This window comes from Belonocnema kinseyi, chromosome 2 (genome assembly GCF_010883055.1).
Source record: "Belonocnema kinseyi isolate 2016_QV_RU_SX_M_011 chromosome 2, B_treatae_v1, whole genome shotgun sequence".
Lineage (NCBI taxonomy): Eukaryota > Metazoa > Arthropoda > Insecta > Hymenoptera > Cynipidae > Belonocnema > Belonocnema kinseyi.
The window spans coordinates 57,989,178-57,998,891 of NC_046658.1; positions in this window are offsets into that span (position 1 = coordinate 57,989,178).

Below are 9,714 nucleotides of genomic sequence, written 5' to 3' on the forward strand. Positions count from 1 at the left end.
CCCCCCCCCCCCTCCTGGTCCCCCTTGTGGACAAGCGTGGAATTTTGCCATACCCCCATCAGCCCCTAAACTGTCCACGCGGTATATGGATGGCCCCTAAAGTGTATGGACTAAAACGCGAATGAATTCCCCCTCTATGCAATAACACTATTTACGGAAAAATCTTATAATTTACATAATTTAATAGTAGTGTGGAGAAAATTAAGTTCCTTGTATTTTTTTTTCCACGTATGTATTTTTTACATTTTCATCAGAAAAGGTATTAGATTTGTGTTAAATTTGATCTCCCCTCCTCCCTTTGTTGTCAAATTTCCACATGTTAAGACCATTTGAGCCCGAAAAACAAGTTTTTACGAATGTGTGTTAAGTATGTATTTCTGTTTTTGTATATCTGTTTGTCCTGAGCACAATAACTTTTGAAACAATTAATTTATTAGATTGACATTTGGTTTACTCTTCAAGTGTCCTAAGCTGATGGTCAAGCTCGTTAACCAGCCATTAGATAAAAATTCAAAAAGTAATTTTTGACGACACTTTTTTCAAGATTTAAATATTCTATAAATGGCTCTTCGTAGTATTTGAAAACTCGAACACTTGATTCTCACCACTTTTTTTTCGATAAAATAGAACTTAACATATAACATTTTCAAAATTCAAAAAACTAAAATTAACATTTTAAACGAAAAACGCAGGATATGATAAAAAATGCAAGAGAACAAAAACTTTCATTTTCGTAAGCCCTACTAGATTATCAGTCTAGTATACTATTTTAGTGTCGAAAACTGAAGGTCAAGTTCGATAGCTAGCCATTTTGGATAAAAATTAAAAAGGGGGCGTATTTTGAAAATTTTGGTGCCCACTTTTTTCGAAATTCTCTGTGCAGTTATTCGTAGTATCTGGAAATACGAACATTTTCTCCTTATGACTTTTTCGATTAAAAAAAACCTGCGACTGTTGGTTCTCGCACTACATGCTCGGTCTTTGTGGTTTCCCCACAATTGTTCGCAGGCATTTCAAAATTAAAGGTCAACAAATCGACAACTCTAATTTAGTGATTGTGAATTCTCTTTTTCTAAAGTTCCTTCGGCTTTAACGAACACATTCTCATACTCGATTTTGTTTAAAATGTAAACTTTTCTACACTATGTTCAACACTATTATATCAAATGTATATTATATTTATCTCTGTACCTCGGGCTGGTACTGTTTATTCAGATATTACAAAATAATGTACAAATTTAATTTTTCATGTTAAAATTAATATTTGCTCCTTATTTTGCACTGATTTTTACTCTCAAACCGCCATTTAAATTCTATCATTTAAATAAATTTATATTATTACAGTTCATAATATTTATTGGTATTAAAACATTGGTATTTTCATTATTTTGTTTTAAACATTTTTTAAAAGTTCGCATCGCATACAAAAAAAACAATTTTGTCATTAAACATTGTATTGTAACTTGTGCCATTTTTCCATAAAGTTAATTTGTTTATTTCCAATGTTATTTGTTACGATTTAAACTAAAAATACTCGAAAATACTCTAAAAATGTAGATATAATTTAGGCGAAAAAATTTATTCGTTAAAATGTCATTGTAGCTTGTGTTATTATTACTTTGTAGATCTTTGTTTAATGCAAAATTTTTTGGGCAAACAAAGTTTGCCTCTTTATTTTTGTCGCAGCTTGTGTCGTTTGCCTAAAAATTTGATTTTTCTATTTTTAATGCTGGTTTTTACTAATAAAACAAAAACCAGGCGTCCTATCAAAAAGTGAATAATAATCAATTTGTAGATCTTTTTAGGTGCACTACTTTTATTCATTCATCTTTTGTCGTTTCTTGCATAATTTGACAGCAAAATGGAATTTTTATTATTTTTTGGCGTCAAAAAAAATTTTAGTTGTTCAAAAAATTACAAATTTGTAATGATAATCTTGTAGGACCTTAAAAAAGTAAGCATTTTATCGAAAAAAATCAATAAGAGAAAATCTTCATCTTCTAAAGTACTACGAATAACCGTACAGAGAATTTTTGAAACTTGAAAAAAAGTAGTCTTAAAATTTTTATCCAAAATGGCTGGCTAATGAACCTGGCTTCAGTTTTCGACACGCTCCAAACTTTTTTTTTAATTTTTGACCTTACTTTTACGATTAAAAGGAAGTCTACTCGTACCATGTGAAAATGATTAAGAGGGCAGTCTGCCATCTTCACTTTTTTAAAACATTTTTTTCCCATAGTAAAATTAATTTATTAATATCAAACTTTTTTTAAACATTCTAAAATTCTATCTACGGTTATCAGTATTACTAAAAAAACAGTTTATCCTCTTGACTTTTTTTGATAATAAAAAAATTGCCAGAGTTACAGCATTTACAACATTTCAAAAATCAAACGAAAATTAACATTTTAGTCCGATATGAAAAAAGTCAAGGAGAGAAAAACGTTGAATTTTGAACACCTTACAAGATTATTATAAATACTTCTTAAATTTTTCTGACAAATCGAAAATTTAAATTTTGATTGAGGTGTCCAGTACAACGCTGCTGAAGGTTAATTAACTTCTCAGTATAAAACACCAACCAGCTATTTCTCTCTCGGTTGAAGCATAACCCCCTCCCTCACTTTCCTTCAAAAATCTAAGTTTGTAGGGACTATTGTTGTAACTAACACTTCCCACCGTAGACGCTTTGAGAGATACTTTTAGGGAACTATTGGGAAATGAAACACAGAGCACCGCAACACTAAAGAGCACCGCGACACTAAAAGAGTTTGCCAATAGACAATCCAATCTGTCTCACTGCCTCACGAACAGACAGATAGACACATGCGTACAAACTTGTTTTTCGGATTCAGGGGTCTCAATACGTGGGGATTACACAAAAACCATTTTTCGGTCAGACTATGCAAGATACGATAAAAGATAAATTAATAAAAATTGTGCACCCAAAAAAAATCTAAAAAATTTTAATTATTGACTTATAGATAGGACGCGTAGTTTTTGCTTTATCCGTAAAAAAACAGCACTAAAAATAGAAAAATTAAATTACAAAAATACGAAAAAAATAAATAGACAAACCCTGTTCACCCCAAAAAGACCTACAGGTTCGTAATAAACTTTTTTTTATCAAAATGCACTCAAAATTTAAAAACAACTTTTTGGAAAAATGACACAAGCTACAATAACATTTTAACCATTAAGAATGTTCACCTAAATTATATCTAGAAATTTTCTTCGAGCTACTTTAAGCTAGGATGTGTATTTTTGATTCAAGACGTAAAAAATAACATTGAAAATAAACAAATTAAATTTATATAAAAAACGACACAAGTTGCATTAAAAAGTTTAATAACAAAATTATTATTATTTTTTTTTTGTATATGATGCGCATTTTTTCAATTTATAAAACAAGATAATGAAAAGACGTATGTTTCAATACAAACAATAATATAAATTTATTAAAATAATACATTTTTCATGTTAGCTGAGAATAAAAATTAGTGAAAAGTAAGGATCAAATATTAAAGTAATCATAAAAAAGAAAATTTGTACATTATTTTGAATTTCCGAATAAGATATACCAGCCGGCGGTGCAGAAATAAAGATAATATACATTTGATATAATAGTGTTGCACATAGTGTAAGAAGTCGACATTTTAGACCAAATCGAGTGCGAAGCACGAGATACGTAATGAGAATGTTTTCGTTTTAGCCGAAGGAGCTCTAACAAAAGAGAATTCACATTCACCAACTTTTTGTTGTCGATTTGTTGACCTTTAATTTCAAAAGGCCTGTGCACAACTGTGGGGGAAACACAAAGACCGAGTGCGAAGCGCGAGAACCAACAGTCACGCGCCATAGATGCGCTCAAACTTACGAGCGCAGTGAGCCGCGCGCGATGAGAATATGTCCGCACAGAGAGCAGATTTTTAAACCTTTTTCTTGTATTATTTTTAGTACCTCAGGATGTGCAAGAACTTTAATAAACATTGAGGTGCTTTCTCGCAAAGTGGTGCAGTATCATCAATAAATTCGGTATGTAGGTGAAACAATAATCATAATGTTGTGCACCGAAAGCAAGGAACTAGTTTCATTAACAGAATTGCACTCTTTATTTTGATGTTAACCTGATTGTATCGGAGAAATTCGATCTTTTTGATTCTTAGAAGATGAGGTTAATGCATTTAAACCGCGAAGAAACTCCATTGAATCTAATTTCAATGAGAATTAGTCTAAATTCATGGCGTAAATAATTTTGTTCTCACAGTTTTAATTAACCTCGTGATTCAGGGCTGCTACAAAATTCCAATTTTAAAATACCCTGATTTTTCCTGACTTTTCCCTAACTAATTTTTTTATTTTCCTGGCTGTTATAAATTTTTATTACTGGTATAAAAACAATTTAGGCAATTTAAGGGATGGAGGGGTTTGGTAAAAGTTTATTGTTTCTTTTGAAGCTGTAGTACGAGGAGGCATCTGAAAAAGTGCATACATAAGAAATACTTGTACTTCAAAAAATAGCAAGAATATAAATGTTCAACAAAACAGTTGAATTTCCAATCTAAAAACATGTTTCAGTCAATAAAGAAAAAAATCTTATTCAAAATATTAAATGTTCAAGCCAAAGAGACGAATTTTCTACAAAACAGTTAAGTTTATAACCCTTAAATATGAATTAATAGCTAAAAAGAGTTTATTTTAGATTGAATTGTTGAATTTGAAAGCCAAGAAACTGAACTTCTACCCAAAAAATACGAATTTGACAAAAAATAAATTAATTTTCTACTAAACAACAACAAATTTTACACAAAAAAATTAATTTTTAACCTAATAGTGGAATTTTCAACCAAAGAGATAAATCTGCATAAAAAAATACATTTTCAACAAATTACATGAATTTTCAAGTAAAAAGATAATTTTTCAACATTAAAAAGAACAGTTAAATTTTTAGTTAAAACATTAATTTTCGAGCAAATAAAATGAATTTTTTTAAATAGTTCAATATTCTACCCAGCAAATTGGAATATTTCCAACGGATAATAATGATTTTTTAATAGAATGATTGAATATTCAACAAAATAATAAAAATTTTAACCAGCTGAATTCTTAACGAAAAAAAGCTATAACATTATACGTTTTTAAGTCTTACTTGTTATATGTATCTTCATTAGGGTCTTAAACATTCTTTTTTTTAATTTTCATTCAAATCGCCCGAAAATTTTTCCCAATCCACGTAAGAAAGAAGACGCTTATATACATTTTATTCAGAACCGTCAATATTAGGTGAACCCAGTTGAAGCTCAACATTTCTCTTCGCATTGAGCTATAGAATACGAATCAAATATTACTTTTCAAATATTACCCCCAAAAAGTCTCCCATTTTTAGATGGAGTGAGGTAAAGAATTCTGACTTTTATAAGAACATCAGGCTCACCATCAGGGCTAACTAAGGTATTCTTTTCGGCATGGTGAATACGCACATATTGTTTTCACTCATTTCGATCATCCAAGAAGGAGCAGATAAGCCACTGTATCGCTAGTTTGCTAGCATATAGAATTCGTAGAATGCTTCGTGCTTTCTGTTAAAAAAAAAATGTTTTTACCCAAGATTTCCGTGTAAAGTGAGTGCATTTTTGTTGAGAATTAATGGAAAATATCTTATTCCGTAAGTACCTGTTTAAAATACGTAATTGTGATGTCAATATTTTCCATATTTTATGTGAGATTTAAGATATTTAATTCTAATCTTTTTGAGGTTAATGTTAGTTTGAAGTAGATTATAATTATTTCAGTAATCACTGTTAATTCTAGAATTAATCGATTTAGGATCAACTTGAATTGTATATATTAATTTAAAACTAAATCTTTATTTTTCAGTTCTGACATTCACTCCTGAAATTCATTAAAGGACACATGGCAGGGGCAGGGTCGTACTCGTGCTCCTACATGCAGAGAATGAAGAGCTGGAACTTTCAAGTCAAAAACTAAACGTTTTAAGTTAAAATTTAACTATTTTCTTTAAAACTCACTTTTTGTTCAAACGTCATATTATCGGGTTAAAAATTCCACTATTTTGTGTAGAAAATTCGTCTTGGAAATTCAACTGTTTTGTAGAAAATTAAACACCTTTATTAAAACTTCCCTTTTTTGGGGTAAAAAAATAATGTAAATATAACTATTTGGACAATTTGATTGGAAAGTCAACTATATTGTAGAAAATTGAACTTTTTTGTAAAAGAGTAGTTTTTTATTAAAAATATATTTTTATAAATAAAAAATTATATTTTCCAAACAAAAATGTACCTATTCCATATTTGTTTAAAAATTCAAAAATTTGTTTCGCAAAACAACTATATAGTAGAAAATTCAACTTTTTGTAGAAGATACATTTTTTTATTAAAAATAATGCTTTCAAATGAAAAGTTAGTTTTAAAAAGTAAAACTTTAAGAGTTTCATTTTGACCTAAAAATGTATTTTTTAATTTATAAATTAAACTATGTGGGTAAAGGTGTATGTAATTTGTTGGGAAAACTTCTCTTTTTTGATACAAAATTGATCTTATAAACTTAAAAGTTAACCATTTGGTTAAAAGTTAATGTATTCTGGGTAGGAAATGGTCCTTGTTTGTTGATGGTTCTTTTTGATTGAGTCTTTTTGACTGACAATTATACCATTCCATTTTTTGATAAAAAATTGATATTTTTTACTTGAAAGTTCAAATTTTTTATTAAGAATTTATGCGTTTCATTTTTAATTAATCTTTAATATGAAAATTCTACTGTTTTGTACAAAATTAATCTTCTTGGTTTAAAAGTAAAGTTTTTAGTTGAGCAATCATATTTTCTGTGTGAGAAATTAAAATTTTTTGAAGATAAATTGTCTTTTTGGCTTTAAAATTTAATAAATTTCTAACAATTTATTTATTTTGTTAAAAATTCGACTTTTTTGTAGAACATCGATCTCCTGGCCAGATAATGTTTTGTTTGTTTATTAAATATTGAAAAGCTTTGTTGCAAATCTATTTTTATTGTTAAAATTATTATTTTCTTAATCATCAAATTTAACTATTCCATGTTTGGTTCTAACTATATCCTGTGTATTCAATAAGTTACAAATTTGTATTTTTTAATAGAATATTCGATACTCTTCGTCGAAAATTCATCTCTTTGGTTGAAAATTGAGTTTTTTTTTAATATAATTTTTTTAATATATTTTTTGTCTGAAAATTCAATTATATGTACCAGGTTCATTTGAAACTGTATCCTGTATACTGTATAAGTTAAAAATTGCACTGTTGGGTGGAAACTTCATGTATTTTGTTAAAAACTATTCTTTTTGGGTAAAAAGAAAATCTAAAAATGAAAGAACAGAAGTACTTTTTATTGCGGGTTTTTTTTCAAGCAGATACACTTGAATTTTATGGCATTGAAATGGCATCCTTTGTTAAAAGTTGAACTTTTTGGTTCAAAGTTCAACTATTTTGTATAAAATTTATCTTTTTGGGTAGAAAATTCTTCTTCTTTGTTGATGGTTTTACTTTTTGGTTGAGAGTCTTGTATTAAATTGATAATTTTTGTTGAAAATAATCTTTTTTGTTGAAGATTGATCTTTCTTTTTCTTAAAAATCCACTTTTTTCCAAAAAATTTGACTTTCTACCTTAAAAAATTTTCATTTTATTTAAATTAAAAAATGATTTAATGGTTTTCATGCTAATTTATTATTTACATTGTTCTAGGGAATATTTATTGGGCGGCTCGAAAAGCAGAAAAGCAACTGGCAAGAGACTTTCTTAATTTTAACAATTGTCGTTGCAGTATTTAACTTAATCCTGCATGAGTATTACTTTTTAGATTAAAGTTGATTTTATCGTAGCAGTAATATCGTATAAGTTCTATATAATAAGTTCTATTTAATAAAAAAAACTATGCATTTATATCTCAAGTATTTATCGAATCTTAACCCTTTCATAATTAATTTATAATTTGTCTTATTACAATTATATTTTATACTTTTTTAATTTGTATTTTATGTAAGGTTTTCAAATACTATGGTGAATATTTTATACTTTGTAACTTAATTCGTATGAAGTTGTACTAATTGAATAGTACGATGACTTTTACCAATTTATGGATAGATTTCAATCTATACGAATCATCAGTGTAAAAATCTACTTAAACAGAAAAAGCGTTAACATTAAATTTATAAATAATTATTTTTTTACTAATTATATTTTTAACGATTTTTATACGCATTAGTAATTTTTTGATTAATGATTATTCTGGGAATGCCTTCTCTAAATCAATTGATAAACGACTTCCCACTATTTACATAGTAGAACCTCATGCAAGTTCAGATATAGAGAATCAAAAGTTTGTTTAAAAATAATTCAAAAATATATATTTGACTATCATCAATAGTTCTTTTCACCATATCAGATTTTCGAATCGATCCTTTGCGATAACCGAATTTTCCTTGCTTACATATCTATATTGACACTTTGAAATAATCAAGTCGACTCTTAAAAATGATCGAATCGCCCATTCGAAATGACTACGTGAAATGTCTAAGATAATCTAATCGACCGTTAAATACGACCCAGTCGAATGTCTGATAAAATCAAATCGACCATCCGAGATTTCCAAACCGACCCTTCACAATGTTCGGGTAGGCCAGCTTGAGATGACCGAGACGACGGTCTGAGGAAATCTAGTTGACTTTCTGAGATTGTCGATTTGGACCTCTTGTTTTTACCTTGTAGAGATAGTCGCTTTAGCCATATTCAAGAGCTGTCCTATAGTCGACCCTGTAATATGGTCTGTTTGCACGTTTATATTGCTAAACAGACCTTCCATTTTTCTCAGTGTATATTGTAATGCTAGACAGTTGCGGTTTTTTTCCTGAAATTTTCCAATTTTTATCAATTTTTCACTTACTTAGCAAAGTAATGATTAATGCATGTTAAGAAACATAATTATTTAGACAATTAACCATTATTTATAAATATCTTTCCTTAGATAATTGCTATAGAAAGTTGCGGTTTTCTATAATTTTTTTAACTATTTGTCAACTTTTTACTTAGTGAGTTAATGATTATTGCTAGTTAGAATCAAATATTAAAGATTAATATTAATTTCACCAAAAAGGTTCTCAACTACTTAATGGAAAATTTACATTTAATATGATGCATACAGAACATTCAAAGAATATTTTTAATATTTATTTTATTTTAGAAAAATATATTACAAATAAGGGTGTAGTCTAGTTGGTCACTCTAAAAAAATGGTTTTCTTTACATTTTTCGAATGTATATGTATGCAAGAATATCGTATTAAATTTTTATGAAGATCTGAGCAGTATAAGTGTACTATCTGACCGGACGTACCTGAACGCCCAACGCACTCGCACTTCAAGTGTAAAATAGATTAATACTTTGCTTCATTTGGAAAGTAGATACAAAGTGAAAAGTTTCCGAAAAAACCATTACTATCTAGAATCAATATAGAAAAATAAAGTTATAAACTCGGCTATAAACAATAATAATTTGTTCAAACAATTATTGTTGCTAAATTGAAATAAATATTAAGTCATTTCAAGTGAAAAATGGACAAAAAGTTAAAATTTTCAAAAATCCCGCAATTCCCAGCATTATTCAAAGACAATATTATTAACAATAATAATAAATTGTTCTAAAAATTCATTTAAACATCTTCTG